The sequence below is a fragment of the Oncorhynchus kisutch genome, linkage group LG17 (genome assembly GCF_002021735.2).
Source record: "Oncorhynchus kisutch isolate 150728-3 linkage group LG17, Okis_V2, whole genome shotgun sequence".
Taxonomy (NCBI): domain Eukaryota; kingdom Metazoa; phylum Chordata; class Actinopteri; order Salmoniformes; family Salmonidae; genus Oncorhynchus; species Oncorhynchus kisutch.
The window spans coordinates 45,929,074-45,935,971 of NC_034190.2; the positions used below are offsets into that span (position 1 = coordinate 45,929,074).

General features: G+C 46.6%; 1 long non-coding RNA gene across 1 annotated transcript; it reads left to right on the top strand.

Annotated features, from left to right (window-relative positions):
* Positions 1-1,220: 1,220 nt before the first annotated feature.
* LOC116354516 (uncharacterized) lies at positions 1,221-4,864 on the top strand. The gene is made up of 3 exons (XR_004203848.1): positions 1,221-1,232; positions 4,356-4,358; positions 4,779-4,864. It is a non-coding gene; the product is annotated as an uncharacterized LOC116354516 (long non-coding RNA).
* The last annotated feature ends 2,034 nt before the right edge of the window (positions 4,865-6,898 follow it).

Sequence of the window (6,898 nt, forward strand, 5' to 3'; positions counted from 1 at the left end):
ACCACTCCTAACCATGACCGTCACCATTATTCTAACCAGGGTTCTCATCCTATACCCAACCTAACCCCTATCTCTCTCCGCTACCCTAACCCTGACTCCCCTATGGGGAGTGATCTGCACCGATCACTAAACCGTAACACTTCCTCTGTCTCTTCTCCTTTGTCATCAATATAAATCAACAGATTATTATCATTCCCCTAGTAACTATATTTTCACATAGAATCAGACCCCTACATCAATCAATCAAACACAATTGCTCAGCACACTTACATACCACTCAAACCATACAGAATAATCTCAGCATTCAGAAAAAACAAGAATTTAAAGGACCTCCTCACCCAAGCAAGATTCAGCAGTGAGCCACCACAACACCCCAAATCTCACATTTCCCATTTTCGACAGATAAAGTTTATTACAAACACACACATACATCAGCCCCAGTACAAGGATCACACATTGAACACACATAGCGTCATTTATATCATTACATGCACACTTTGCAATAAACAATACATTGGAGAAACCCGAATCAAACAACACCTGTATAACATCAAAAGGGCACAACTACAAATGGTACTCATAACCCAGTTTCAGGAGCACCCCATCACTCACTTCACCATATCAGGTCTACAGTCACATTTAGGCTGGACCGATGGGCAGCGAAAGAGGGTAGAACGGGAGTGGATCTAGCACCTACGGACAATAACACTGAATGGCCTGAATGAGAAGTTCTAGAAAATGGGTTAACAGACAGAAAAATGGATGGAACAGAACAGGGTTTATATTTATACCCTTTTATATTTGTTTTATTTTGTTTAGTTTGGCTTTTCTTTTCTTTTGGCTTTTCCTTTCATTGAACAGAATAAAACAATACAACCAATTGAATGCACAATGTTGCTTTTATGTTCCCATCAAAGAACACTATGGTTGAATGCATTTCTCACCCTATCGGATCCTGTACTGCCACCCAGAAAAACAGTCATTTTAGAACCTACTTCATTTAATTTGTGATTTTAGGAGGACACCTATGGGCCAAAGTAATGTGTTATTAAAGGGAGGTGGAAACACAGGAGATAAGCCTGTACATCGGAAAGCAAATCAGCTGACCTGAAACACAATCTTATTCAAAACCTAACCCTAGCCCATGCCATTCCTGTGTTATCCCTCTACAAGTATAGTGCTGCCTTCATGGGCTGGTTTCTGCTCCTTGTGTTGTGTGTTGCTCTTCCGCTGTCCACAGGTCATCCACGTCCGGACCCACCGAGAGAGCAATAGCGCCTTTGAATTAAAACAATACATAACATTGAATCACTCTTCTTTCCACCAACACTGTTATTTATTTTATTTATTTTATTTGTCTCGTTGTGCCACAGGGAATGCATAGTATCCATATACAGAACCACACACAACAACTAAGGAATAAAAATGTATAGAATAATAGAAAATAAAATATAACTGAACAGAATAACAATATAAAGAATGGGACAGAATAGGGAGGGAAAGATGGGGAAGCAATATATACGAGAGAGAGATGATGGCCAAATGAGGGACTAACTTAACAAAGATGAGGTTATTGGGGATATTGCTGGGTTCATTTATAACAAGGCCTTAAAACTGAACTGAAAAGCAAACAGAAGAAAGAGGAGTTTAACATATAAGCCCTTGAAATGCCATAATTTCCCCACCTTTTAGTAGCTCTCTCTGTTAAATTGGACTAATAGGGTAACAGAAAGATAGAGACGCCCACTTTGGGAGCGGTGGGTGGGTCTCTCCCTCCTAATTGCACCCATTTTAAAAGGCACCGGGTATTCTCAGTCGAGGAAAAGATCCCTTTGAAGAAGCAGAAAACTCTGCAAAATGTTTGTAAACAGGACTTCACATTGGATTTTTAAATTGTTTGGCTTTTAATCACCCTAAACCCTAACCGCAAACCCCAACCCCTAACTCTTAATTATACTTATGATTGAAAACATCCAGGACTAAAAGACAGACGGACACGGAAGTAAACACATAGACGTGGAGCTAAAAAGAAGGATCTGATGGGGAGTAACTTCAACTAGGTTGAACTATGCTTTCCACATCAGTTGACAAGCGGACCTGGACATCAATGACTAAACATTCGATATGGACACATAGCAACCAACTGAGGTCCGGTCCTGCTTAAGGTATGCAACTCGAAGGCTTTTGCCTGATCCTACGCCGAGTTTACCCAAACAGACCAGCTGGATTTGACTAGACATGGGATAATTGGGAGTTAGGATCCTGGAAGGGGATAACTCTTAATTATACTTATGATTGAAAACATCCAGGACTAAAAGACAGATGGACAAGGAAGTAAATACATAGACAACGTGGAGCCAAAAAGAAGAATCTGATGGGGAGTAAACTCCTAGGTTGAACTATGCTCTCCACATCCATTGACAATTGGACCTTGCAAGACCTACCGAACCCCTCACCTAACCTTAACCATTGTAACCCCAACCCTATCCTTAACCCTAACCTTAATTATTAATGAAAATGACCACACCCGGTCACCGTCATGTGAGGCCCAGTGGGCAGGTACCTGGGCTTGTGGCTGTAGGGTCAAAGCCACCTTTCGGGCCCACTCTTCATGTGTCAATTCCATTTTTGCTCAAACCGCTAAGAGGTATTTTGACGGGACTCGAGGCCCCGGGTTCGAGACCCAGTGTTTTGAAATGTTATTTTACATTCGGCCACCAATTGATGCCTACACACCAGCCCAAAATAACATGATGCCCATTACAATTAACATAGTCCCACTCATTGATTTGTTCTGATATCCCAGGCTCGTGGCTGCTTAAAGGGGGCATTCAGCACATTTATATCGTTCTGTCCTAGTTGGTTGATCCCGTAGGACATATGACTCCCAACTCTGAGCACACGGGTTTGAGACCTTCTCCGGCAAGTAAGGTATTTCAAAATTGACCAATGAAATTTAATGAATGTGTTTAAAAATGACCAGCGGAGCCCCTTGTGGCTGGACCCTGAGATTTGCACCTCATAACCTGTTCAATCACCAGATGCACAGGCTGGACATAGTCTCTGGAGCAAAGATTGAACATGCAATGAGAGAGAAGTTTGGATTTTTTCAAAAGCTTCCAAAATGACCTATTGACTTGGCCCGGGTGTGGAGAACTAATGTGAATTGTAGGACGCATTGATCATCGACACTTCGAAAGCACCTTGTGGCGTTACGCCTATCTGAGGGTCACTTTGCCATCAATCGGAACGCCTGGGTTTTCACGTGGCCTTCGTCCCCCTAAGTGCAGACCAGGACGGCTCGGTGGGAGTGTTGAGGAGGGGCCTCGGCTCTCTCTCCTCTCCCCCGTATAAGCCCTTCCTTCCTCGCAAGGTCGGAAATGGCTGCCGGTGGATTCTGTCTCTCCATGCTGCCTGCATGCGGTTCTCGGGGTAGCGCTCGGGGTTAGATGAGCTGAACCGGATTGAGAAGGTGAGGCCGGGCGTCCGGCCACACTCCATTCACTTTAACTACAACCTCAGATCAGACAAGACAACCCTCTGAATTTAATCATATTACTAAAAACTAACCAGGATTCCCTCAGTAGCGGTGAGCGAAGAGGGAAGAGCCCAGCGCCGAATCCCCTTCTGTCCGGTGGTTGCGGGAAATGTGGCGTATAGAAGACTGCTTTGCCCGGTGTCGATCGGGGTCCTGAGTCCTTCTGATTGAGGCTCAGCCTGTGGACGGTGTGAGGCCAGTAACGGCCCCCGTCTCGCCGATAGTTGACAACTACTGTAAGGGAAAGTTGAAAAGAACTTTGAAGAGATGGTTCATTAGGGCGTGAAACTGTTGAGAGGTAAACGGGTGGGGTTCGCGCAGTCTGCCTGAAGGATTCCTCCGTCAGTGGTGCACCGCAACCGGCTCTGGGCCGGCTTGGAAGGGCTTGGGGCGAAGGTGGCTAGCGGCTTCGGCCGTGAGCTTTACAGCGCATCTGCTCCGTACTCGCTGCTTCCCAGGGTCGAGGACTTAGTACCGACTGAATCATGTCCCCATGCGGGGGGAAACAGGGCCCCCTGCTCCCGGCATGACTGTCAACTGGGTCAGACTGTCCTCAGTGCGCACCTGACCTGACTAGCGCCAGGGGACAGCGGCGATGTTGGCAACCCACCCGACCAATCTTGAAACATGGACCAAGGAGTCTAATGCGGTTGCAAGTCAGAGGGTTTTCTCCAGACACACCCAGTGGCGCAATTAAAGTAAGGGCCGGCACGCGCCGGCTGAGGTGCGATCCCGGCCCTATGGGGCGCACCACCGGCCCGTCTCGCCCGCTCTGTCGGGGAGGTGGAGCGTAAGCGCGTGCGATTGGACCCGAAAGCTGGTGAACTATGCCTGGGCAGGGCGAAGCCAGAGGAAACTCTGGTGGGGGTCCGTAGCAGTCCTGACGTGCATATTGGGACCTGGGTATTAGGGGCGAAAGATTAATCGAACCATCTAGTAGCTGGTTCCCTCTGAAGTGTCCCTCAGCGCTCGAAGTCTGGCGCTCGAAGTCTCGCAGTTTTATCTGGTAAAGCGAATGATTAGAGGTCTTGGGGCCGTAACGATCTCAACCTATTCTCAAACTTTCAATGGGTAAGAGCCGGGCGTGGAATGCGAGCCGCCTTGTGGGCCACTTTTGGTAAGCAGAACTGGCACTGTGGGATGAACCGAATTCCGGATTAAGACACTCATCAGACCCCAGAAAGGGTGTTAGTCGATATAGACAGCAGGATGGTGGCCATGGAAGTTGGAATCCTCTAAGAAGTGTGTAACAACTCACCTGCCGAATCAACTAGCCCTGAAAATGGATGGCGCTGGAGCGTCGGGCCCATACCCAGCCATCGCCGGCCACGGCAGCCTCAAGGGCTATGCCGCGACGAGTAGGAAGGCCAACGTGGTGAGCATGGAAGCCTAGGGCGTGGGCCCGGGTGGAGCCGCCGTGGGTGCATATCTTGGTGGTAGTAGCAAATATTCAAACGAGAACTTGAAAGTCCGAAGTGGAGAAGGGTTCCATGTGAACAGCAGTTGAACGTGGGTCAGTCGGTCCTAAGAGATGGGCAAATGCTGTTCGGAAGGGAGGGGCGATGGCCTCCATCAGCCAATCGAAAGGGAGTCGGGTTCAGATCCCCGAATCCGGAGTGGCGGAGACAGGCGCTGCAAGGCGTCCAGTGTGGTAATGTGACCGATCCCGGAGAAACTGGCGGGAGCCCCGGGGATAGTTCTCTTTTCTTTGTGAAGGGCAGGGCGCCCTGGAATGGGTTCGCTCCGAGGGAGGGGCCCAAGCCCTGGAAAGCGTTGCCCTTGAAAATCCGGGGGAGAGGGTGTAAATCTCGCGCCGGGCCGTACCCATATCCGCAGCAGGTCTCCAAGGTGAACAGCCTCTGGCAAAAATTAACGGCAACACATTGCCATTGCGCAAAACATATACACAATCACAAATTACCACTCAAATGGAAGGCAGTTCATTCAAACCTTATGGCAAGTGGAACATGGCAAATGCCAAGTGTCATACCCCAAACATCCCAAAGATGGCGAGCCTACTCCACAGTAGATTTTCATATGGCAAATGGTCACAAAGTCAAGACCCAAGGGTCCAATTTTGAAAAAAATTATAATAATACATTTGCCGATATCTTTGTCAATTATACATATGTTTTAACCATATGAACATACATGTGTCTTATTTCATTGAGTTTGTCCATAAGGCATATGTTTTGTCCATTTGCAATGTATGGTCATAGGAAGTCAGTAAACCATCAGTAAACCATGGCAAATGGCATAAGAAATGTCCAAATGCCATACATAAGTATTGAAAGTACCAAATCAGGATGATATGTCCATTTCCCATATATGATCATAGAAAGTTGGCTTACGAACCCAAAAGTCAGTAAACCATGTCCAAATGGTATAAAAAATGTCCAAATGGCATTTATACTGACCAAGTGATATATATCACTATGTTAAGCCCTGAATCAACCTAGAAGGTCTAATTGGTACTCGTTTTTTAAAATATTTTTTGAAAAACATCCAAAATTACCAGGGGCGCCCTCTATTGGTTGGGCACGGGTGGGGGGTGCTCCCTACCCGGTCATGGACCCCTTGCACCCCCCTAAAGGCATTAAAAAACATTTTTAAAATGTGCTACTGGTAACCCGTTCAGGTAACCAGGTGCACGGCTGTCCATTTGCAATGTCTTACAATGGGCATTTACCATCACAAATTTGACATGCTCTAATAAACTGCAGAAATGCCCAATTGACTAGCCCGTTGAACTCGGGATGGTCGAACAGTGATAGTGGTCCCTCTCCATCGCTTGTTGGTGTTGATTTCAGCTGGTCAATTTGGTGACGATTCATCACTGTTTAAACTAATTGCAAACTGACAAAAGTCAGCCATCAATTCAATGTCCATCAGTCAATGAGATATCATTCTGACACCAAACTGATACATATTGACACCAAACCCACTTTGCCCAACTCGTTCAGAAGCCAAATATCAGATATTTCAGAGCAGGCCCAATATTTACAGCGCCTTCTCTTTAAACCATTTTTTAAAATGAAAACACGTAGTTACGTTCTAGCTGCTTGTCCAGTTCGGACATTATGTATAAGCCTAACTGAGGCGACCCCGAATCCTGAGTTTCGTCTCGATAGGTCATTCGGCGCCTGAGCAGCAACCTTAATTAGTGCTGAAAATCCCCTTTTTCCGGGCGTTGCCATGGGGTCCCCGAATGAGCTATTGGACAGAAACTTTAGGGTCCATCTCTATAGGTCGAGGGAGTTTCAATGCACCTACTCTTGTGATTCTGGGACTTTTCTAAATGTCATCATTTTCGCGATGATTAAAATGAATTGAAGTCATTGCAAATGGACAAGGCTGTTT